General features: G+C 36.7%; 1 long non-coding RNA gene across 1 annotated transcript in view; it reads right to left on the bottom strand.

Annotated features, from left to right (window-relative positions):
- LOC129233724 (uncharacterized) overlaps window positions 1–27082 on the bottom strand; it is a 53490-nt gene that overhangs the window by 12438 nt on the left and 13970 nt on the right. The window contains exon 3 of the long non-coding RNA XR_008581479.1: window positions 16466–16562. This is a non-coding gene — a long non-coding RNA (uncharacterized LOC129233724). The remainder of the gene's footprint in view (window positions 1–16465; window positions 16563–27082) is intronic.

Genomic DNA, 27082 nt, shown 5'->3' with positions numbered 1-27082 from the left:
AGTTAAACACATGAAGTACAAAAAGGCAAATTAGTTGCCAGCTGCTAAATTTGTGAAGATAATTCGCTAATTAACTATAATAATGAGAGATACAATTCTTTTATCACCAGTGAAACTGATTTTTTTATCCATTAATAAGAGTGCACAACATTGGGGGGGGGGGGCACTTAGTTCAGCACTTAAGGCAGACTCTTTAAAACTAAATAGGCATAATGATACATTTCGACTTGAACCAGGGATGCTGGTAGTCTCACTGAATTATAGGTGAAGTTGCACTTCATCTTTATTTAGTTTAAAATTATTTTTATGTTTCTCTGTCTTTTAATGCTTCTTAATATAGCGTTATCATACACCAAACAAACAAAAAACTTTATTCTCTTGTTGTCTTCTCCAGTCTCTCTAATTTTGTTCCCATCTTCATCAGTTTCATCTAACTATTTGCTGAGGAATTTGCACTTCCTCATGACTCACACTGAAACCTAATAAGTATTGTTTTGATTTTCAACAAAGCTACAACTGAGTTTATAATAAAATGATTTTATATTTGAATTTTAAATTTAATCTCTTTATCACACGGTTCATATCCTTTAGAGGGAAAAAAAATAAGCATTTTTCAAGAGTAAAAAATTTTTTTTCCAGGTACTACCCTAAATTTGCACTATAAATATTACATGCAGATTTCATTTAATGCTAACATATAAATAAAAGAAAGTAATATAAAAAGTATACAAAAACAAACTGCTTTTTCTTTACAAGAGACACTTTAATGAAAGATTTACTGTATTGAAAGTTTTCCTAAAAATGTCTGAAATGCTTAATCACAAAGAGAAGCAGATCACATGAGGCTTAGTTTTACAATTTTCATATTCAAAGTATATTTTCAAGAATCATAAAACTTAGATTCAAAAAAAAAAAAAAAAAAAAAAAAAAACCCTCCATGATTGCAAGACCATGAGTGCTTTGAACTTTTATGCGTTTGGAGGGGGGACTAATTCCCCTCTTTAGCAAGCATCATGACAATAAAAAAATTTACAAAAATTCACCTTTATAAAATTTTATATTTTAACTTTGTTTTAAATACAAACACTAAGTTTAAATGTTATGCACTCAATTGTTTACATTTAGTATCCCCCCCCCCATAAGAAACAGTAATAACCGAAAAAAATGTAATAATAATTAAACTTAAGTTTGCAAGTTAAGGTTGCAAAACTAGAAATTTGAATTTAAAAAAAAATAATTATTTAGTTATTTAAATAAAAATTAAAACGAGTTAATCTAATGCAGCATGTCAAAACAACTTCAAATTGCCAAAAATATAAAAATATTTATTAGATGCAAAACGATTGAAAGCTCAAATAAGCAAATTTTCACGAACCAAGTTCAATTTTGGCATACTTTCCATAAAATAAATTTATTTATTTTCTACTAAATTAAACACAAAACATGCTAATCTAAGGTAGCATTTGGGAAAAGAACATTCGATTGGGCAAAATATTTTAATATTTTCATGATGCAAAAAGATTGAAATATTGAAATTTCAAACACTAAAACTCATTTTCCGCGAAGTCCAAGTAAGTTCAATGTTGCCATGATTTCCAAAATAATTCCTTCGTTAATTATTGAAATAAAACGAAAAATAAGTTAATCTAAAGTTGTACACGTCAAAAGAACTTCCTATTGTCATAAACATCAAAATAGTTACAAGATGCAAAAGGATTGAAATTTCAAACGCGAGAATCAGTTTTCCGTGAAGTGCGAGTAAATTCAATGTTGTGATGGTTTCTAAACTAATTCCTTCGTTAATTATCGAAATTAAACGAAAAATAAGCTAATCTAAAGTAGTATATGTCAAAATGACTTCCTATTGCCATAAACATCAAAATATTTACAAGATGCAAAAGGATTGAAAACTCTAACACGAAAGAATTTTTTCGCGATACTTCATATCGAACCTATGTTCAGAAAATTGCACTGATGAAATATTTTTAAAAGAGTTACAAGCAATCTAGAGTATGCTTTAGATTGCTTGTAATGATTTTTGAAAGAATTCAAGCAATAAAGAAACTTTTCATACTTTTTCAAGGCTTTCAAGCACTTGGAAAATAAACTTTTTTTTTCAGGAACTTTTCAAGGTTTTTCAAGGGCGTAAAATTTACGAACATATGCGCCTGTAAAAAAAATGGCGCATGCGCCACGAGATTACTTCCGAATTTATTTGCAAAAGAGGTGTGGTTCATAGCAGCGTTACTATTACAATCAACACACGACACAACAGTCTCAAGAGCTTGGGATCCAATGAAGGATCCAAGGATTTATGTGGTTCTCCAGGGAGACTAAAGAAGCTCTTAATTATAAGCAAGCCACTTTTCGTAAGTTTAAAGAAACTGGTCAGAGTGCGGAGAGGCTCCAGTATGGTAAGGCAAGGCGAAATTTTAAGTATTTGGTACGGATTCAGAAAAGGGAATTGGAGCAAAGGCTGGCAGATGACATTGATGGGAACCCTAAGAGGTTTTTTGCTTACGCTAATTCTGGGAAAGCTCGAAACAGTCAAATTGGGCCTTTGGTTGATGAGTATGGAAATTTAATCCAAAACGATAGGGATATTGCAAATGTTCTAAATAACTTTTTTTCCAGTGTGTTTAACGATAACTGTATCTCAACAGTTGACACTAACAAGACACAAGCTATTATACAGCTTGAGGATTTGTATTTTCCAGAGAGGAGGTTTTATTTCATTTGAAAAAGATTAAAGCAACTAAAGCTCCGGGACCAGATAATATTTATCCAAAAATTTTAGTTGAATGTGCAGAGGAATTAGTGGATGTTATTTTGAATATTTTCAATGCTTCTTATAACTCGGGGACGGTGCCAGAGGACTGGAAGCTGGCTAACATAACGCCACTCTTCAAGAAGGGGTCTAAAGGTATTGCTGGGAATTATAGACCTGTAAGTTTGACTTCGGTGATTTGTAAGATTTTCGAAACTTTGATCAAAATTAAGATCATGAAATTCTTAGAGACTAACGGTCTGTTGACTAGTTTGCAGCATGGTTTCAGGAAAGGTAAATCCTGTACTACTAATTTATTGCATTTCTACGACAAGGTTACCTCAGCTTTAGATAACAAAAAATGTGTGGATGTTGTTTATATTGATTTTCAAAAAGCTTTTGACAAGGTACCGCATGTTGCTCTTCTCAGCAAGTTAGCTGACATTGGAATAGGAGGAAAAACTTTACTTTGGGTTAGAAATTGGCTTACTGGTAGGAAGCAAAGAGTAGTTGTGAGAGGAAATCATTCTAATTGGAGTGATGTTTTAAGTGGGGTTCCTCAGGGATCAGTTTTAGGGCCTCTTTTGTTTATTATATTTATGAATGACATCAATGAAAAAATTTCGGGAAGCATGAATTGTTTTGCTGACGATGTAAAAGTTATGGGGATTGTCGAAAATGAAGAACAAGTAAAACAGCTGCAAGAGGATTTAGATCATATTACTAAGTGGGCAGATAAATGGGGTATGGCAGTTAATGTAGGGAAATGTCATGTGCTACACTTAGGTCATGGAAATAAGCGTATGAGACATTGTTTACAGGGTTCAGTCATAAATCAGGCAGAAAATGTTATGGATCTGGGTATCTTTATAAATCAGGACTTCAAGTTTAGTCAACAGTGCAGTATTGCTAGTAACAAAGCCAACAAAATGCTTGGGTTCATCAATAGATCTATTTCAAACAAATCTAAGAAAGTTCTTCTGCCTTTACATAGGAGTTTAGTAAGACCTCATTTGGAGTATGCTGTTCAGTTTTGGTCGCCTTATCTGAAGAAAGATATTTTTATATTGGAAAGGGTTCAAAGAAGGGTAACTAAATTAGTAAGGGGACTCTCAGATTTAGATTATGATACCAGACTTAATAGGCTTAACATGTATAGCCTGGAGCAAAGGAGAGTCAGAGGGGACATGATTCAGTTATTTAAATTTATCAAAATGAAAGATGTAAATGGATTAAATTTTTGCGGGGAAAGCAGGACAAGGGGTCATTGTTTTAAGCTATTTAAATCTCAGGCTAACTTGGAAATCAGGAAAAACTACTACTTTAGCAGGGTCGTGGGCACTTGGAATAGCTTACCGGAAGAGGCGGTAATGAGCAAAGGAGTGGATAGCTTTAAGAGGGCCATTGATCTTCATTGGGAACTAATTAATTGACTAGGACCAGCCTAGCTGGGCCCAAAGCCTGTTGCTGGTCGTCACATTTGTATTTATTTGTATTTGTATTTGAATACTTTGAGATGAATGTTCGAGCTATCGAGATCCGAGATCAGAAAGTTCATTCGTTATTGCAAACCTGAGGCTGAAATTCCGAGAAATATCGGTAGCTCCCTGCTCCGCGATTCGACGTCATAACTCTTTCCCCAAACCTCTTTTTTATGGATTTCCATGCTGCAGCGGTTGAAGGAGGATTAATGACGTCAATCTGAAGCGAAATAATACGGGAAAGTCAGTTTAAGGCGCCGCGGCCGCGTGTTTGGGGGTGTACAGTATCTTTTAACACAATGGAAAACTTTTAAAATCTGATTAAGTAAAAACAATATAAAAGCGGACTAATTGGACCAAAATGGTAAAAAGCGGTCTAAAGCGGACTTAACCTTAAAAAACGGACTTTGGCAGGAAAAGCGGACCATTTGGGAGCCCCATGCAAAGTTTCAAGTTGGGATCTCAAGGCGATCATATTTTTTATGAATTTTTAAATAAAATTTGACTTATGAAATAATGACATTTTTCAGATTCTAACAAGTTAAATATGGGGTTCTCTTACTAGGGATGGTCTAGTCAGTAGTAATTGATCATTGAATGACCCAGTCTCAAAAATGATGATTTCAGTATGAAAGATGTAGCTTAAAATTAATTACTTTTAAGTCACAAGGTAAAAACTTTGGGACACAGCTGCAATTATACTCTAAATGCAGCTTTGGACCCAACCGTACACACTCATAGAACTTTTAATTGTTTTTAAAAATTGATTTTTTTTTATCACACTACATCGCACTGCATGATATAACATTGCTCAATTCATCTGCTTCTTTTGTTATTTTTGACCTTAAAATAGTCATAATTTACTTTTTATTAAGTACTACATTTTAGACACACTACATTTTAGAGTTGAGTAAATAATTACATCATAATCTTGCATAGAAACAACTACGTAATAAGTTTTTAAAAATAAATGAATTAACCCACAAAAGTAAAAATATAAATAGAACAAAAAAGAAAGAAAAGAAAAAGATTTGCAAAACCATGCAGACAAGTGTTTGGAGTTACATAGAGCGATACAAAGATCTTACGGATAAGAAATTTCACAGATTTCTTATGATTCTAAAGCACTTATCTCTCAGAGAAATTATTTTATTTCATTTTATCTTCTTCCTCAAGGAAAAAAGTTTCATATTAGTTTGATCTCAATTAGAAGCGCATTTTAATTAGAAATGGTTCACTATTCTTAAGTAAACACTTATCAAATACACATATTTTTTAAATTAATATTTATTACAAAATCGCCAACTTTGGGACCATTTAATTTAGCAATTTGCCATGAGTTCCTAACTTGAATCTAAGACTAGACCGCATGGAGTACAATTACAGCGGTTACTCAAACTGATTTATAGTGAATAGTGTAAAACTGATCTTGAAACTTGAACCTATTTTTTAAAAATAATACCAATATTTCGATTGTTTGATTAAGGAAATTTATTAAGTTTCATAGATTTTTAACCTGAAACTAAAATAACATCACATGGAGCATAAAACTGTTGTTAAAAGTTACCGATTCATGTATTACGAACTCGTTGATCTTTCTCTTAAATTAACAACTTTGAGGTCACTTAATTAAAACTTTTTTAGGTGCCACTAATTTCTAATTTGGACATAAAACTACACTATATGGAGTGTAACTACATCTATGTTTCAAAGTTTTTTGACTCGTGGCTTACAGATAGTAACTGATATTGAAAAATGAGTCCCCTTTTTTTCCCCAATTCTCATCTTTTAGACGGTATAATTAAGCAAGTTGGTTAGATCCGCGAGTTTTCTGACCCAAGTCAAACTACACCACGAACTTTGGCTCAGTTTCAAATTATCAACCTTGCCACCATGTAGTTCAGAGGTTGAGATTTCGATTCTGAATCTTAAACTACATTACATGGAATATACCCACAGCTGTGGCTCAAAGTTATTAAATCATCACGCAAAGAATTATGAAACATTACATTTTTTAAAAAAAATCAACATAAAGATCGATTATCCACTAAGCCAAGAGTAACTCATGCTATTTTAAGCTTTTCTGAGTACTATACTATGGTGAGTAATTAATCATCCTGTGCTTATTTTCAAGCCGCTAGAGGGCGCTACAGTTGCTGGGGAGTGTTTTTGCTGCTCCTGAGATAAGTGATTTTTTACTGTAATTGTTTATTTCACTACTTTAGTTTCAGTATTTTTATTGTATTTTATCAGATAATTAAGTATTCTTGTGCTTTTAAGTCTTATTTTTGATTTACTTGCTTTCTTAAAGTGTTTTTCTATTCTGTGTAGCTAAGCCTAAATTGTGCTGATTTCTTGTTAAGCCTGACTGCTCTGTTTAGGGTGTAACTTGTTTATTTTAATTTACTGCTTGTCTTAGGATTTAGTAATATTTGTATCTTTTACTTCCAATGCTTTCTAACTCTAATAATTAGCATTATTTCTCCAATTTTGTATTTTTGTATTGACTTTTTAAGTGTACCATTTTGAGCTAGAAAGGGAGTTATATGCATAATGAAGGAGGTTAAAAGTGGTAAAGGGGACAAGTGGATTTCTTGTGACCTATGTCAGATGTTCTGCTTGTTTAAGGGGAAGGATGAGTCTGAGAAGGATTTCATTTGCACAAATTGTGTTGAACTCTCAGAAATCAGAGTTAGGATGCTTACTTTGGAGGGTGAGTTAGCATTAGGCTGTAGGCGTGTAGATGGGGTAAACACTCCAGAGGGAAAGGGGGAAGTTAGCAAAAAGGAGGTTGGCATTAGCTGTGTGTTAGATAGTGGGAATATTCCAGAATTAAAGGAGGAAGTTAGTAAAAAGGATGTGGGAATTAGCTGTGTGTTAGATAGTGGGAAAATTCCAGAGGTAAAGGGGAAAGTTATTGCTGAGGCGACTGACTGGGAAACAAAGGGTATAATTTTGGGAGATTCAATGGTGCGTGAGGTGGGAAACTCAATAGGCAGAGTTAGACGTAAGGTGGCTAGATGTTGTTTGCCAGGGGCTCGGGTGAGAGATGTAAATAGGGTTGCTGAAAAGAAGGGGGTATTTAATAAAGAGGATGTAGTTACTTTGTGGGTGGGAACTAACGATGTAGGCCATAGTAACAATGATGAGTTTACAAAGGAATGGGATTCCCTGTTGGACAAAGCAACCAACTGTTCGGCAAATGTCCAAGTGGTTGGTTTGCTTCCCAGGTATGGAGTGCATAGGAGTTGGTTAAACCAACGGGCTAGGTGTATGAACCTGGTACTCAAGGAAATTTGCGTTAAGCGTAGTATCAGGTTTATTGATGTGTGGAGTAGATGTAAACGAGATTGGATTGCTAGGGATGGCCTACATCTCAGCTCTACAGGGGTCAAAATGGTTAGTGGTTTGGTTTTAGAGGCTTCAGAATCAAAAAACTAAGTTGGAATGAGGGGCATGGTTTAAGGAGCAGAATTCGAAAGGGTACTAACTATCGGGATTTTAGTAGAAACGGAAATAGGGTGGCTAATAAGAGAAAAGATTTTAACACTTGGGATTCAAACAATCGTGCAGCATTAAATAAAAGTAAGATGGGCTTACTTAAGGTTTTTTATACAAATGCTCGTAGTATTAGGAACAAGATGGAAGAATTGAAAAGCATAATTATAGACGAGAGGTTGGATATTATCGGAGTTACCGAGACATGGGTTACCGATAGTGATGATGATTTATTATCTATTGCTGGGTATAATTTGTTTAGACAAGATAGAGTAGGTAAAAGAGGTGGTGGGGTTTTATTTTATGTCAGACACACTTTAATTTGCAATGAATTGGTAATTAATGATAAACCTAATGAGATTGATATGATTTGGCTGGAGTTGATTAGTAATAAGGGCAAAAAACTACGTTTGGGGAATATTTATAGGCCACCCAACTTAAGCCAGGGCCAAGACGAACAGATGTTTAGTATTATTAGTGACATTTCTAGCAAGGGGTCAGTCATCATAATGGGAGATTTTAATTTTCCAGGAATTGATTGGAATAATTTTTACCATAGTAATAGCATAGAAGAGGATTTTTTGAAAGTAATTGGTGACTGTTTCTTAGATCAAATTGTAACTGAGGGTACTCGACAGGACGCGATTTTAGATCTAGTTTTCTGCGACATGGAAGGCTCTGTTCAGGGGTTATGTGTAGGGGAAAACATTGGAGATAGTGACCACAACAGTATTAGGTTTGGGATTAAATTTGATTTGCACAAAGTAGAGAATATTAGGTTTGTGCCCAATTTCAGAAATACTGACTTAGTGGCACTTCGGCAGAGTTTGAAAGCAGTTTTTTCTTCTGGATTGGACAATAGCGATGTGAATCTTATGTGGGCAGAGTTTAAGGAAAATCTAGCAAATATGGTTAGGGATCATGTTCCTTTTAGGAGAAAGGGTGTCTACACTAAAATTTGGCAAATGTGGTTCTCCAGGGAAACTAAAGACGCTCTAAATTACAAGCAAGCTGCTTTTCATAGGTTTAGAGAAACAGGTCACAGTGCAGATAGGCTCCAATATTGTAAGGCAAGGCGTAAATTTAAGTATTTGGTACGGATTCAGAAAAGAGAGTTGGAGCAAAGACTGGCAGATAACATAAACAGGAATCCCAAGAGGTTTTTTGCATACGCTAATTCGGGGAAAGTTCGAAATAGTCATATTGGGCCACTGGTTGATGAGCATGGAATTTTAATTCAGGACGATAGTGATATTGCTAATGTTCTTAATAACTTTTTTTCGAGTGTTTTTAACGATAACTGTATCTCAACAGTTGACACCAACAAGACACAAGCTATAGTACAGCTTGAGGACTTTGTATTTTCCAGGGATGACGTTTTACTTCATTTGAAAAAAATTAAAGAGACTAAGGCTCCGGGGCCAGATAATATTTATCCGAAAATTTTAGTTGAATGTGCAGAGGAATTAGCAACATTAGTAATCGCAAACATTTTCAATGCTTCTTATAATTCGGGGACAGTGCCAGAGGACTGGAAGCTGGCTAACATTACACCGCTCTTCAAGAAAGGGTCTAAAGGGAGTGCGGGAAATTATAGACCTGTGAGTCTAACTTCGGTGGTTTGAAAATTTTTGAAACATTGATGAAAATTAAGATAGTAAATTTTCTAGAGACTAATAATCTATTGACTAGTTTTCAGTACGGTTTTAGGAAAGGTAAATCTTGTGCAACTAATTTATTACATTTCTATGACAAAGTTACCATGGCTTTGGACAATAAGAAGCCTGTAGATGTTGTTTACATTGATTTTCAAAAAGCTTTCGATAAGGTACCGCATGTTGCTCTACTTAGCAAATTAGCTGATATAGGAATAGGAGGGAAAACTTTCATTTGGGTAAAAATTTGGCTGACCGGAAGGAAACAAAGAGTAGTTGTAAGGGGAAATTATTCTAATTGGAGTGAGGTCTTAAGTGGGGTTCCTCAAGGATCAGTGTTAGGGCCTGTTTTGTTCATTGTCTTTATGAACGATATTCACAAAAATATTTCTGGGAACATGAATTGTTTTGCTGATGATGTCAAAGTTATGGGGACTGTAGAAAATGAAGAACAAGCAAAGCAGCTGCAAGAGGATCTAGATCATATTACGGAGTGGGCTGATAAATGGGGTATGGCTGTTAATGTTGGGAAATGTCAAGTGCTACATTTAGGGCATGGAAATAAGTGTACAAGTTATTATTTGCAAGGTTCAGTCATTAGTCAGGCAGACAAAGTTACTGATCTGGGGGTCCTAATAAGTCAGGATTTAAAGTTTAGCCAACAGTGCAGCATTGCTAGCAACAAAGCCAATAAGATGCTTGGGTTTATCAATAGATCTATTTCAAATAAATCTGAAGTTCTTCTGCCCTTATATAGAAGTTTGGTAAGACCCCATTTGGAGTTTGCTGTTCAGTTTTGGTCTCCTTATCTTAAGAAAGACATTAATGTATTGGAAAGGGTTCAAAGGCGGGCTACAAGGCTAATAAGTGGACTTTCCCACTTAGATTATGATTCCAGGCTTAGAAGGCAAAAAGTGTACAGTCTTGAGCAAAGAAGAGACCGAGGGGACATGATTCAGTTGTTTAAATTTATTAAAACGAAAGATGTTACGGGGCTAAAGTTTAGCACTGAAAACAGGACAAGGGGGTCATTGTTTTAAGCTATTTAAATCTCAGGCTAACATGGATATTAGGAAAAATTATTATTTTAGCAGGGTAGTGGAACCTTGGAACAGCTTACCGGAAAAGGTGGTAATGAGCAAAGGAGTAGACAGTTTTAAGAGGGCCATTGATCTTCACTGGGGATTGTAAATGGACTAGGACCAGTCTAGCTGGGCCCAGAGCCTGTTGCTGGTCGTCACTTTTGTATTTGTATTTGTAAGGTTCACTGGCGGCTTTAGCACATATCCTGACACAAACAAGGCGAAAAAAGGTAACGAACATATCAGTTTCAACTGATCTTTGTCATGCGTAAGCCATCAAATTATTTATGATAGCATGTACCTTGTTTTAAGTAGTATCTGCATCCAAACAAAAATGGCGTGAGTCTTCATTCCTTTTGAATCAAAGCGATCACATACTTAGCATAAAATATTCACTAAAATAAACCTTAACCACTAACTCAAGACAAAATAAGTCAAATTTAGAGAAAAGAAGCTTCACTTTTCCCTAATACAAACACTAGTAATACATCAAGAAAATTTCAGGATAATTGAAGGTGTCACTTATTAAGCTCCATTCACTTTGTCCAGCTTTAAAAACATGACCCTTAAGTATTTTTTGAAAGTCATAAGAGTTACACGGCTTACATATCATTTCATCCATCAAGATTTGAAACACTCGTAAAAAATAATCTTTTTGTAAGAGTGTCCGGAAAAATTGTTATGGCTGTAAACATTGATAAAAAAATTACTAGGGATTGAAGTGAATCGCAGTTTGCAGCAAAAGGTTGAAATATTATTGAAGGTTAATTATGTTACTAATTGTCTGAAGTAGAGGTCGCTAGTTTTCAAACCATTTGGGCGCAGAAAGGAAAATTGTTAGGCATAAATGCCTGTTAATAACAACAGTAAATAATCCTATCTCATCACCTCACAACACCAAGAGTAAAATAATGTTTTTCCTTACTTGTAATGTATTACCAATCATTCTGCATGACTGGGGTAAAAGATTCTTATCAGCACTCATTCACATTGGTCGAATCGACCGAATGTTTGTTTCACTTTTGTTCACCTTTGGCGGGAACTCCGTTGTGGATGACGTCACAGATGATTCTAGAAGGAATTTGATGTGACTCGGATATGCTAATGACCCGGGGGGATATTTAAACTGCTCGCGGCTTTAGTTCGCTCTCTCTCTTTGATCATCTTTCGTCGTTGTAGGCGGTCGCTCGATCGGTATGCGAACTTGCTTGTTCGTGCCGTTCGCACTTTATTAGAAATGATGAGCTGGAATTAACTGATTTCCCAATGGGTCTACTTCATCAAAGTTTTAAGTCAATAGTCATGCAGTTTGCATTGCAGTGTTAGTTATCTCATGCAAAAGTAGCATGTGGAGAGATTATGTTGTTAGTATTTATTTTTATCATTTACAGCGTGTTTTAACTATTTACATTATTGTTTAAATAAACTTCATGAAAGTTAGAAATAGTTTGTTAAGTCTTATTTCCGAACTCACTCTGCTAGTATCAAAGAAACATTGGGGAGATATTAGATTAGAAATTCTCCCCAACAAAAATGACGACTGCGCAGGAGAAATTGCAGTGTGTATTATGATTAGCCGAAAGAAAGTCCCTGGACTGACTGTAACACTGGAAAGAAATTTAAATTTATACAAATACAAATGTGACGACCAGCAACAGGCTCTGGGCCCAGCTAGGCTGGTCCTAGTCAATTAATTAGTCCCCAATGAAGATCAATGGCCCTCTTAAAGCTATCCACTCCCTTGCTCATTACCGCCTCTTCCGGTAAGCTATTCCAAGTGCCCACGACCCTGCTAAAGTAGTAGTTTTTCCTGATTTCCAAGTTAGCCTGAGATTTAAATAGCTTAAAACAATGACCCCTTGTCCTGCTTTCCCCGCAAAAATTTAATCCATTTACATCTTTCATTTTGATAAATTTAAATAACTGAATCATGTCCCCTCTGGCTCTCTTTTGCTCCAGGCTGTACATGTTAAGCCTATTAAGTCTGGTATCATAATCTAAATCTGAGAGTCCCCTTACTAATTTAGTTACCCTTCTTTGAACCCTTTCCAATACAAAAATATCTTTCTTCAGATAAGGCGACCAAAACTGAACAGCATACTCCAAATGAGGTTTTACTAAACTCCTATATAAAGGCAGAAGAACTTTCTTAGATTTGTTTGAAATAGATCTATTGATGAACCCAAGCATTTTGTTGGCTTTGTTACTAGCAATACTGCACTGTTGACTAAACTTGAAGTCCTGATTTATAAAGACACCCAGATCCATAACATTTTCTGCCTGATTTATGACTGAACCCTGTAAACGATATCTCATACGCTTATTTCCATGACCTAAGTGTAGCACTTGACATTTCCCTACATTAACTGCCATACCCCATTTATCTGCCCACTTAGTAATATGATCTAAATCCTCTTGCAGCTGTTTTACTTGTTCTTCATTTTCGACAATCCCCATAACTTTTACATCGTCAGCAAAACAATTCATGCTTCCAGAAATATTTTCATTGATGTCATTCATAAATATAATAAACAAAAGAGGCCCTAAAACTGATCCCTGAGGAACCCCACTTAAAACATCACTCCAATTAGAATGATTTCCTCTCACAACTACTCTTTGCTTCCTACCAGTAAGCCAATTTCTAACCCAAAGTAAAGTTTTTCCTCCTATTCCAATGTCAGCTAACTTGCTGAGAAAAGCAACATGCGGTACCTTGTCAAAAGCTTTTTGAAAATCAATATAAACAACATCCACACATTTTTTGTTATCTAAAGCTGAGGTAACCTTGTCGTAGAAATGCAATAAATTAGTAGTACAGGATTTACCTTTCCTGAAACCATACTGCAAACTAGTCAACAGACTATTAGTCTCTAAGAACATCATGATCTTAATTTTGATCAAAGTTTCGAAAATCTTACAAATCACCGAAGTCAAACTTACAGGTCTATAATTCCCAGCAATACCTTTAGACCCCTTCTTGAAGAGTGGCGTTATGTTAGCCAGCTTCCAGTCCTCTGGCACCATCCCCGAGTTATAAGAAGCATTGAAAATATTCAAAATAACATCCACTAATTCCTCTGCACATTCAACTAAAATTTTTGGATAAATATTATCTGGTCCCGGAGCTTTAGTTGCTTTAATCTTTTTCAAATGAAATAAAACCTCCTCCCTGGAAAATACCAAATCCTCAAGCTGTATAATAGCTTGTGTCTTGTTAGTGTCAACTGTTGAGATACAGTTATCGTTAAACACACTGGAAAAAAAGTTATTTAGAACATTTGCAATATCCCTATCGTTTTGGATTAAATTTCCATACTCATCAACCAAAGGCCCAATTTGACTGTTTCGAGCTTTCCCAGAATTAGCGTAAGTAAAAAACCTCTTAGGGTTCCCATCAATGTCATCTGCCAGCCTTTGCTCCAATTCCCTTTTCTGAATCCGTACCAAATACTTAAAATTTCGCCTTGCCTTACCATACTGGAGCCTCTCCGCACTCTGACCAGTTTCTTTAAACTTACGAAAAGTGGCTTGCTTATAATTAAGAGCTTCTTTAGTCTCCCTGGAGAACCACATGGGCCAAATTTTGGTACTAACACCTTTTCTCCTAAATGGAACATAGTCCCCAACGGTTTTAGCAAGTTTATCCTTAAATTCCGTCCACTGCTGATCTACGTCGCTATTTTCCAACCCTGACGAAAAAACCTCTTTCAAGCTCTGCCTAAGTGCAACAAAATCAGTGTTTCTGAAATTGGGCACAAACCTAAAATTATCATCTTTGCACACTTCAAATTTAACCCGGAACCTAATGCTGTTATGATCACTATCTCCAATATGCTCCCCTACACTCAACCCCTGAACAAAACTACCTATGTCACAAAAAACTAGATCCAAAATCGCCTCCTCTCGAGTTCCCTGAGTTACAACTTGATCTAAGAAACAGTCACCAATTACTTTTAAAAATTCCTCTTCTTTGCCATTACCAGGGTAAAAATTATTCCAATCATTACCCGGAAAATTGAAATCCCCCATTATGATAACGGATCCCTTACTGGACATGTCACTAATAATACGGTACATCTGTTCATCTTGTCCCTGGTTTGAATTAGGTGGCCTATAAATGTTTCAAAGCGTAGCTTTTTGCCCTTACTGCTCATCAACTCCAGCCAAACCATATCAATATCAGTAGGCTTATCATTTATGACCAATTCATTGCAAATAAAATTGTCTCTAACATAAAATAAAACCCCACCACCTCTTTTACCTACTCTATCCTGTCTGAACAAATTATACCCAGCAATATGTAATAACTCTGCATCAGATTCGGTAGCCCATGTCTCTGTAATTCCAATGACATCCAACTTCTCATCCATAACTATGCTTTTCAATTCATCCATCTTGTTCCTAATACTGCGAGCATTGGTATAGAAAACTTTAAGCATGCCTAAGTTGCTTTTATTTAACACCCTGAAATTTCCTAAATTACAATTGTTAACATTACTACTCTTGTTCGTCACTTTATTTCCATTTCTAGCAATACCCAAAAAAATTTCATTCTCTCGATACCTGATGCTTGAACCATGCCCCCCATTCCAACTTAGTTTTTTGACTCCGAAGCCCTTAAAATTAATCCACTAACCATTTTGACCCCTGTAGAGCTCAGATGCAGGCCATCCCTAGCAATCCAATTTGAAAGTAATTTGAAATATAAAAATTTCTCAAACGTCACACTTCGTTAATCTTTACAGGTAACATTTTTTTGCGCGGTCATTGGCGACTATCTTTCGATAACCACAAAAAAAAAAAAAAAAAATCACTGCACTTTCTTCTGTACAGTCTCCATTTTCTTTTCTTGGCTCAATTACATACAATTGGCTAGCGCCCTTTAGTTCATTTATTTGGTTTAAATTCTTTCAGAGTTTCTTTCTTTTGCAGTAAACTGCATTTCATTTTACCTATCAGTAATTCTGCTATTAGAATTCATAATGGTAAAAATCTTTCTGGAGCGTGCTGTATATTTTGTCAATAAAGTATCTTCTTTTCTTTTTCAATTACACTGCGCGGCAAAAAAAAGAAAAAAACCTTCAAAATGCGTCTTGCATAATGATTGCTGATTTTTAGGTAAAATGAATGAATCTAAATCCAAACTGCAACATCCATCGACAAAATTGGCATCTGTAAAACTAAAGTCCGGGTAGTAGAGGTCCTCCCCCCTCCCCCCAGCTTGCAATGCCGATTGAAAATAGCAAAAATAGCCAGTAAAGCCAACCATCATTAAACTGGTAATATAGTTATACATAAGTACTAAGTAATGCTTAGAAATTAAATGGCACAAGTAAAATATACAATAGTTAAAGATACTTATGTGCTTGAAAAGTATAGTAAGAAAAAAAGCAACTGTAAGTGTGTAAGTGCGCGAAATTGCAGGTTACTGCAGCCACGTGTTTCGGGATTGCAAGGAACCCACTTTTCAATGCAAAATAAGTGTGCTTATGGATGAAAAGACACCCGACAAAAAGCAAAGATGCAAATAATCAAGCAAATTAGAAAGTAAAAATAGCGGATTAACGAAACACTAATGAAAAAACTATAAACCAGTAAAGAACCAAAAGGGATTCAAACAAAGAGCAAAAGCTTTATAACAGGTACGCAACTTAAGCAAGAAAGAATTCAAATTGAGGAAGACTAAGCCACTAAAATGAAAAAGGCAATTTCAATTTCATTTTCGTGTCTGCAGTAATCTGTTTGTGCACTTGACGTTCTTTTGTTTTAAAATTATACTATAGTTAGATACAAAATGAAAACTTAAGCAGGTTATTGTCCATTAAAAGTTCTCTTTCATTGCTATTTCTGATTTGGAGAAAGCAGAGTGAAGACCTTCTTAGAAATCTACGAGGGACATTTCAAACTCATGCTCTTTCTGTTACCAGGGATAAAACATTCTACATTTTCCTCAAACTATAAAAAAGAGAAAAATCAACTTACTGCATTTATCTCCAAAGAACGGGCTTGGTGTTTGTGTGACAACTCTGGTTCTGAGTGGGAAGACATTTTCGAGACTGCATCACAGTAAAAGTCCCAGCTGTGAAAATAGAAAGATTAGAATATAGAGTTCAAGCTTATACTCAATTAGTCAGTGAAAACCAGCTTTAGCAGCTACTGATATATTGTTACAAATTCTGTAAATAGTAATATACCGTATTTTCGAGATTAAGCGCCGCACCCAGTATAAGCGCCGCATCGAAAATTATCGTCGCCGGAAAAAAAAAAATTAATGTACGCGCCGCACCCATTATAAGCGCCGCGCCCGCTATAAGCGCCGCATCCAACTTAACGCAACTTAAAAGCGCAATTTAGACGTTCAGAAACTTGCAATAAAATGAAAATAAAATTTAAAAGAATATAATTAACATAACTATATTATTATTACTATAATTAAAATTTTCGTACTTTGGGAGGAGACATTGGTTGGTTATCCAGAGCGCGGGACGCGGACCCTTCTCCTCATGGCGCTCCACGTTTTTTTAAGTGGTCGGCGCCACTATAAGCACGCTTTTTTCAGTGGGTCGCATCCACTATGGATCGGCGATTCAAAATCCTTCGAAATCGCTGTCCTCGCTGTCGGACGCAAATAGTCCTAGAAAGTCTGCATCGAGCTCCGGGCTGTTTTCCTCGTCATCGGAGCCATCGTCCTCCGCAGCAACATCCGGGACTCGGGGAATGATCTCCGCCTCGGTGAAGCCGGAAATTATGGTGCTCGGCTTTACCGCATTCCAAGCTGCAGCTACCCACTTCGCCACTTCCGCGAACGACGCTTTCTTCAGGTTGCCGCCTTTCGTGTATTCGTGCAGTCCGTTCACCATCCAGGACTCCCATTGTTGACGCATGTGGCTCTTAAAACTGTGATTGGGGGCCAAATCCAAGGGCTGCAACTTTTTTGTAAGCCCACCTGGTATGATGGCCAGGGACGCCAAACATTGCCGCGCCGCTTCCTTCACAGGGTCGGTCTTGTGCGCCGCCATGGAGTCCATAATCAACATTCCACTTGGTTGGAAAAAAGCGCCTTTCCTTTTTCTCCAAACTTCGTTAAACCAGTCTGACATCAGGGCCTCATTCATCCACCCCTTCTCGTTGCAGCGGATGACAACGGTGGACGGGAAAGACTCCTTCGGGACCGTTTTCCGCTTAAAAATCAGCATAGGCTTCAGCTTCTCTCCGCTAGCCGTGCAAGCCAAAACACACGTGAATGATGTTTTTTCATGCCCCGTGGTTGTAATGGCGACGCTCTTCTCACCGGTAGATGTGACAGTCCTGTTGGGAGGGCAGTCGAAAGTCAAAGGGACTTCGTCCATGTTGATAAGCTGATGAGGCTGAAAGTTGTTTTCTTTCTTCAGCTTCTCGACGTAGTCTAAAAACTTTTTTTTCTGCTCCATCCAATCAGCTGGAAGACTCTGCCCCACAGTTGTTCGCTGCCTGACGGACAAATGATTCCGCTTCATGAATCTGAAGCACCAATTCGCGTTGCCTTTGAAGTTGGAAATATTCAAATTAGCAGCGATGCACCTGGCTTCTATTCGAATCCGGACAGTCGAAACGGAAATTCCTTTAGCTCTCTGCTCCACTACCCACTTCTTCAGGTCCCGTTCTAAATCCGGCCAGTGAGCTGATCTTCCTCGTCGGGCACGTTTTGTCTTCGGCATCGCTTCGATCGTTGATTTTTCGGACCTCCAACGCCGAACACATCTTTCATCAATTCCGAATTCCCGGGCAGCAGGACGATTTCCGATCGCTTCAGCCTTAGCGATAACTTCCAACTTGAAAGCTGCAGTGTAACTCTTAAGTCGTTTAGTAGGAGCCATTTCAGATGAAACTCGATGTAAAAACTTTAAGAAAGAAAAGAACGCACGAACGACAGCAAAAGCGACGATGTGAGTGAATAAAATTGGGGATGGGAGACGGAGAAACAAGTTTTCAATTAGTAGGTCACTTGACCACCCCGAGCAACCCACTTTGTTGAAAGGGGTGATTCCCCTTTAGAAAACTGGAAGTTCCACCCCCCTCCCCTGCTAGTCTTGCTAACAAGCTCCTTTCCTTGACCCTCCGTCCCCCTTCGCTTCGATGAGGCTTCCTCGCCGCTCACGTCATTCAGCGCTCACGTGGTTTAGCGTTTCTCTCTATGGTGCAACACCAGCAATCGCTGACTCACCTCCCCTCATGGCTACCCCTCTTTGCTTTGCTTGTCGCTCATTTCGCAAAACGAAAGGGAAAAGTGTGGCGCCATCTATTGGTAAAATGTTCAACTTTTTTGCAAACTCGGATTTTTTTTAAAACTTGATCGGGGAAAAAAAAAAAACACTATACCCGCCGCTCCCATTATATGCGCCGCATCCACATTTTTGAAACTTTTTTTCTTGTATGCGCCGCGGCGCTTAATCCCGAAAATACGGTAGTAATTATTTTTGTGATTAATTTGTCGTGGTCTAGCTAAATTAGGCGTTTGCTAAATTATCTTTTATCTAAAATTATTGTAGCAATGTAACCTGTAAATAGTTTCTTGTACTGAATATACAGCCCCTGTAGATTCGGCTGAAGTATACAGTCCCCTCATTTCTGAATGATAAAATTTGTGAATGGGAAGAGATAAGGTAGAGGTAGAACCGTCTACGTTTTTCGTTAATCTTGTGGAATATTTGAGAGTTCTCTTTCGATGTGTATAAAAAGCCGTTACGCATGATAAAAAGTTAGCTTCGATGGCGAATTTGTACTGACAGTGTATTAGCTCTGTTTATCGCGAGGCATTTTGCTGTGTTGTTTTTCGTATTTGGAAGTAAATACGTGTGTAACCATTGAGTTTATGGTGTTGAGTGATATTTGCTTAATTGCTGATGATTAATTTAGCAGTTGTTAACGATCTTTCTGTAATGCTGACATTACATATTACTTATTTTTGGCCACCCGAACAGTAAAAATATGCGTGTGTTGGCGCTTTTGGCGGGATTTTGTTTTACTGAGGAGGAGGCGAATTGGCGAGGAACTCGCCTGGGTTCCGGGGGAAATATTTGGGAAGAAGAAAGAACGAAGGAGAATTTTTTCAGTGTGTGCATATAGCACAGTGCAGTGCAGACGATTCGAATACAGCTCGTATGCCTTGTTGTCCTGATAAGAGGGAGGTAAGGCAATTTTTATTAATGTATCAATAGAAAATGTGCTTTTCGTTGATATTTAAATATTTAGTGTCTTGTTGTGGGCTAAATCATATTTGCAACAACATAGAGATATTAATTAATTCACAAAAATAAAAGCTAAATAATTATGTAACGGCCCTGTTTTTTTTTCCATTCTAACGAACCTGATAATATAATAAATGAACCTTCCATATATAATATATTTCACCAATAGCAATGAAACCAACATCATCACACTTTCCTGTACTTAGTGTAAATAAATTTCCTGTGTTTTTCTCAAGAACTGTGTTGTCCTTTCAAGAAAGTTGGAAGTCACACCGGATCCGTTACAATATAGTTATTATTAACAACTAAAACAAGTACAATTCGATGAGCCTAAAGAGAGAACTATTGGAAAGTGAATGAACGTACAATCTGCCTCTCAGAAAAGAATGCATACAATAGGATTTTCACAAGGCGTAAGATTAAATATTGTTTAGCCCTATATACTATTATAAACGGTTTAGGTCTTATTTGAATTCCAGTATTTACCCTTAGATTACTGAATTAAGCTACAGAGTAGAGATATGTGTGAAAAATGAATAGATTATCAATGCATACTAACTTGGATATATTGTAAAGCTCCTTCACTGTGGTTTATTTTGATTTCGAAAGACTATTACAATTCTGTAAGTTTTTGGGTTATTTTCCGTGTGAAACTTTTTATGCGGTCCCTATCTACCGTATTAAAATACATTTTAACTGTGTTGCGGAAACAACTTTTTAACAATTTTTTTTTATGCTATGTTCTTATGCGGTCCTTATCCACCGCATAAAAACAGGCTTGGGAGTACTCAAATACAGTAGTCTCTCTATTATTTGAAACTACAAACGAGATTGTGGGTTCAATCAAAAATAGCAGTAGTATTTTGAAACATTTTCTAATTAAAAAAATAATCACTGGAAATGCCTAATTCCTAATACACAAACCAAATGTTGGAAAAACTTTGCATCGAAAAAACATTGTGGAATTGGAAATCCCGCCGGATTAATCCCCCTAAATAACATACAAGATCCCGCGGGATTCCGGATCGGGATTGGAAACCTTACTAGTGACTCAATTTTTGCATTGAGGATTGCGAGCATAAGGGTTTTCACATTAATCCATATCTTGTCTCATTCTAAAAAACACCCTACCTACCGACTCCCTAACCAGTTTAATAACCCATTCTACAAGCGGAGTGTAAAAGAGGAACATTTACTGATTAATGGGTAAAGCGTCAACTGTTTTTGTGAAATTAAATATTATTAACTTAGAAAATGTTAACGTGTGCTAAGGGAGTGCTGGGGCTGTATAATATTTGAACTAAACTACTACTAGAGGAATGAAGCCACGTGTAAATAATATCTTTAAAAATTATGCTTCAATGGTTTTATAATTAAAATTTTAAAGAAAGGAACAAATGTCCGTGAAACATGCACCTGCACACTTATTTAAAGTGTTGGCGAAAGCCATTTATTTTGGTTCTTTGAGAGATTCATAAAAAGCTAGAATGTATTTTAATTGTTTAAAACTTACTTGTTCACTCAAACTACCCTAGAAATACATTCCTGCTTTAAATGTCGTTGAAAGATCGCTGTGTGTAAACCCCGAGCGTATAGAAATCCCCAAGGAGTTTTTTTTTTTTTAGGAATATAAATTTGAAGAGTTGATGTTTCTTTTAAGTACTAGGCCTAACAGGGCCGGAAGGTTCGTCAGGCACATACCCAATTGCGGAGCCGGTCGGACTGGATTGAATCCACTATACAATGAGGCATCCTCTGCTAGTGGATGCTTCCTCTTTTGCTTTAAGCTGGGCAAATAATTTCCTTTGCTGCCTGTTTCTGTGCCATGGGTGGTCCTGGGATTGATTGACCATGGATTTTGGTCTGCCGTCCACGAGTGGACGTTTTCAACTCGTCTGAACATCCGACACATGGATGTTGTTGCCTTCGTTGTTATGTGTGCCAAGTTTAAAGTATGGACTTCCAGTGGTATGAACTTTTTGATACTATGCTTAACGCTAATTTCTATGAACCTGGAACTCAAGGAAATTTGCGTTAAGCGTAGTATGAGGTTTGTTGATGTGTGGAGTAAATGTAAACGCGATTGGATTGCTAGGGATGGCCTGCATCTGTGCTCTACGGGGGTCAAAATGGTTAGTGGTTTGGTTTTAGGGGATTCAGAATCAAAAAACTAAGTTGGAATGGGGGGCATGTTTTAAGGAGCAGAATTCGAATGGGTACTAACTATTGGGATTTTAGTAGAAACGGAAATAGAGTGGCTAGTAAGAGAAAAGATTTTAACAGTTGGGATTCAAATAATCGTGCAGCATTAAATAAAGGCAAGATGGGCTTACTTAAGGTTTTTTATACAAATGCTCGTAGTATTAGGAACAAGATGGAAGAATTGAAAAGCATAACAATAGACGAGAGGATGGATATTATTGGAGTTACCGAGACATGGGCTACCGAAAGTGATGATTATTTATTATCTATTGCTGGGTATAAATTGTTTAGACAAGATAGAGTAGGTAAAAGAGGTGGTGAGGTTTTATTTTATGTCAGAGACACTTTAACTTGCAATGAATTGGTAATTAATGATAAACTTAATGAGATTGATATGATTTGGCTGGAGTTGATAAGCAATAAGGGCAATAAACTACGTTTAGGGAACATTTATAGGTCACCAAACCTAAGCCAGGGTCAAGATGAACAGATGTTTAGTATTATTAGTGACATTTCAAGCAAGGGGTCAGTCATCATAATGGGAGATCTTAATTTTCCAGGAATTCATTGGAATAATTTTTACCATAGTAATAGCAGAGAAGAGGAATTTTTGAAAGTAATTGGTGACTGTTTTTTAGATCAAATTCAACTCAGGGTACTCGACAGGACATGATTTTGGATCTAGTTTTCTGTGATATGGAAGGTTCTGTTCAGGGGTTATGTGTAGGGGAATACATTGGAGACAGTGACCACAACAGTATTAGGTTTGGGATTAAATTTGATACGCACAAAGTAGAGAATTTTAGGTTTGTGCCCAATTTCAGAAATACTGATTTTGTGGCACTTAGGCAGAGTTTGAAAGCAGTTTTTTTCTTCTGGATTGGACAATAGCAATGTGAATCTTCAGTGGGCAGAGTTTAAGGAAAAGCTAGCGAAAACGGTTGGGAACCATGTTCCTTTCAGGAGAAAGGGTGTCAACACTAAAATTCGGCCAATGTGGTTCTCCAGTGAAACTAAAGACGCTCTAAATTACAAGCAAGCTGCTTTTCATAGGTTTAGAGAAACTGGTCACAGTGCAGATAGGCTCCAATATTGTAAGGCAAGGCATAAATTTAAGTATTTGGTACGGATTCAGAAAAGAGAGTTGGAGCAAAGACTGGCAGATAACATAAACAGGAATCCCAAGAGGTTTTTTGCATACGCTAATTCGGGGAAAGTTCGAAATAGTCATATTGGGCCACTGGTTGATAAGCACGGAATTTTAATTCAGGACGATAGTGATACTGCTAATGTTTTTAATAACTTTTTTTTTGAGTGTTTTTAACGATAACTGTATCTCAACAGTTAACACCAACAAGACACAAGCTATAATACAGCTTGAGGACTTTGTATTTTCCAGGGATGACGTTTGACTTCATTTGGAAAAAAATAAAGAGACTAAGGCTCCGAGACCTGATAATATTTTTTCAAAAATTTTAGTTGAATGTGCCGAGGAATTGGCAGATGTAATCGTAAATATTTTCAATGCTTCTTATAATTCGGGGACAGTGCCAGAGGACTGGAAGCTGGCTAACATTACACTGCTCTTCAAGAAAGGGTCTAAAGGGAGTGCGGGCAATTATACACCATTGAGTCTAACTTCCGTGGTTTGCAAAATTTTTGAAACATTGATAAAAATTAAGAAAGTAAATTTTCTAGAGACTAATAATCTACTGACTAGTTTTCAGTACGGTTTCAGGAAAGGTAAATCTTGCGCAACTAATTTTATACATTTCTATGACAAAGTTACCATGGCTTTGTACAATAAGAAGTCTGTAGATGTTGTTTACATTGATTTTCAAAAAGCTTTCGATAAGGTACCGCATGTTGCTCTACTTAGCAAATTAGCTGATATAGGAATAGGAGAAAAAACTCTCATTTGGGTAAAAAACTGGCTGACTGGAAGGAAACAACGGGTAGTTGTAAGGGGAAATTATTCTAATTGGAGTGAGGTCTTAAGCGGGGTTCCTCAAGGATCAGTGTTAGGGCCTGTTTTGTTCATTGTTTTTATGAACGATATTCACAAAAATATTTCTGGGAACATGAATTGTTTTGCTGATGATGTCAAAGTTATGGGGACTGTAGAAAATGAAGCGCAAGCAAAACAGCTGCAAGAGGATCTAGATCATATTACGGAGTGGGCTGTTAAATGGGGTATGGCTGTTAATGTTGGGAAATGTCAAGTGCTATATTTAGGGCATGGAAATAAGTGTACAAGTTATTATTTGCAAGGTTCAGTCATTAGTCAGGCAGACAAAGTTACTGATCTGGGGGTCTTAATAAGTCAGGATTTAAAGTTTAGCCAACAGTGCAGCATTGCTAGTAACAAGGCCAATAAGATGCTTGGGTTTATCAATAGATCTATTTCAAACAAATCTAAAGAAGTTCTTCTGCCCTTATATAGAAGTTTGGTAAGACCTCATTTGGAGTATGCTGTTCAGTTTTGGTCTCCTTATCTTAAGAAAGACATCAATGTATTGGAAAATGTTCAAAGGTGAGCTACAAGGCTAATAAATGGACTTTCTCACTTAGACTATGATTCCAGGCTTAGAAGGCAAAAAGTGTACAGTCTTGAGCAAAGAAGAGACCGAGGGGACATGATTCAGTTGTTTAAATTTATTAAAATGAAAGATGTTACGGAACTGAAGTTTAGCACTGAAAACAGGACAAGGGGTCATTGTTTTAAGCTATTTAAATCTCAGGCTAACATGGATGTTAGGAAAAATTATTACTTTAGCAGGGTAGTGGAACCTTGGAACAGTTTACCGGAAGAGGTGGTCATGAGCAAGGGAGTAGTTAGTTTTAAGAGGGCCATTGATCTTCACTGGGGATTGTAAATTGACTAGGACCAGTCTAGCTGGGCCCAGAGCCTGTTGCTGGTCGTCACTTTTGTATTTGTATATAGTTTTCTGGACAGCTACCATTGTAGTGGCATGGAGTAGGGTAAATTTTAAAAAATATTAGGAAAGTTTTAGAACTGATGATGGTTTTCTTAAGTAACTGAATCTTGTGATATTTCTCTGTGATATTTGTGTGTTGGGGGGGGGGTATTATTATATTTGAATTGTTAATAGGGGATATGCTTTTTATAAATGTTTGATTGTTTTTGCCTACTTACATTTTACACATGTTTGAATAAATTGTTATTTAAATTGAAATTCAGTTTCCATTGCTTCATTTCTCCCGAACTTACCATTCCACATCCGTTGGTCTACCTGAAGGCCAACATAATTTTATAAAATCTACAAGTCAGATGTTTGATAATCTCCCAAACATCGTGGATCCCATGATTCAATGAAATGCTTACTTTATTATTTTTGAGAAATTGTTATTGGTCATGGCAATGCACTAAATGAGAAATGTAAAGGAATTGGATTACAGTAGGATATCTATACAACGCAAAAAACTATCAATCAAGAAACACTTCAAAAGCTATAAGAAAATTTCTTTCATCAATATTAAGATTCGACTACAGCGGTTAGTTTGAACTACAGCAGTTGACAGGTCAACGTGTTTACTTCCTCCGCTTCATTGATGATGTGAAAAACATGGATATTTTACCCTTTCTAGAAACTATACATTTATTTCTTAAGCATGTATTCTTAAAATTTCCATATCATGCACGGGCAGTGGAATGGATAGTGGAACTGTTCAGTGAATCCGCAGAAATTCATTTGAGGTATGAGACGGAAGAGATGGATTTATATGAAAACCTTTATATTTTTCAAACATCAGTGCCAAAACTGAGTCGTAAGTCCAACTGTACACCTTGATCGAAACATGGAAACTTGTTGAAAACTACATAGTTATAATGAAAGTACTTTACAAATGTATAGGTCCTGTCAATAAGTCCAGTCTCCTTGGGAACTGCAGGTGGAACACTAAGTGCAACCAACTACTTGGGGTGGGTTCTGAGTTGTTAATGCAACACAGTAGAATTTCAGTTCCAGCAGAGAGCTGTATAGTGCACACTTACTGTAAAAAATACATGTCTGGGATCTAAAAGAAGAAACACTGCAATATACAAAATAAGCTAAAAATGTTGATTTTTGGTCGATTTCACGTAAGTTTGCGGCTTATGTGCGAACTAAATAACTGTAAAGGAATTAAATATTTTCAAAGATAGATTAAACCAGTCTTTCTCAAAGTGGGCGCTGGAGGCCTATAGGGGAGCAGTAAAGGGCACAGGGAAGATTGGGGGGCATTGAAGCGGTTTAGGGGAGCGAAGGCTAATTAAAATTTTTTTCTCATTTTAACACAAACTTTACCGCTCCTTTACGCTTAACGCCCGTTTCCTTGTGTAACGCCATCTAGGGGACAAGTGAATTTAGCGACTAGGTAAAGTGCTGTATGTGCGGTGGTGAATACTGCGAGTGGTGTCATTAGCAAGTTTTTAGTGCTCTATTTTTTACTTCGGCATTTTTGACGACAAAATATGTCGGAAGCAAAAAGGAAGAGACGGCAGTACAGCGCGGAATATTGAAAATATGGATTTATTGAAAATCCCACAAATCCATCTTCTCCTATGTGCCTTCTTTGTCAAAAAATATTTTCAAACGAAGTGATGAAACCCTCAAGGCTACAAGATCATATGAATAAAATGCATTCAGATAAAAAAGACAAAAATGTGACTTATTTTCAAGAACTGCAAAAGAAATACGCAGCTCAGCCAACTGTGTCAAAACTTTTTTCAGCAGCTTCTAAGCAAAACGACGACCGATTCCGAGCTTCCTACAATATCTCCTGGCTAATTGTTCAAACAGGTAAACCTCACACTATTGGAGAGGATTTAATTTTACCGGCAATAAAAGAAGTAATAACTACAGAAAAATTCCTTTGAGCAATAGTTCCGTGCAAAGACAAATTGATGAGATGGCTGAAAACATTGAAGAGTCACTGGCAATCATCTGAAGACTTCTAAATTCTCAATTCAGTTAGATGAATCCACTTTACCAACCAATGAAGCATTGTTGTTGTCATGCGTGAGGTTTATTTGAAATGAGAAAATATGTCAAGAAGTACTATTAGTACGGTGCAAATAGACCAAAAAAAGGCCAAACCTCAACATATAAAGTAATATTTTCCCTCCATCTCCAAATTGTTCTATACAGTCCACATATTGTTTGGTAAA

Source organism: Uloborus diversus, unplaced genomic scaffold (assembly GCF_026930045.1).
Source record: "Uloborus diversus isolate 005 unplaced genomic scaffold, Udiv.v.3.1 scaffold_66, whole genome shotgun sequence".
In the NCBI taxonomy this organism is placed as follows: Eukaryota; Metazoa; Arthropoda; class Arachnida; order Araneae; family Uloboridae; genus Uloborus; species Uloborus diversus.
Note: the sequence above shows the minus strand (reverse complement) of the source record. Positions and strands in the feature narration are given on the sequence as shown.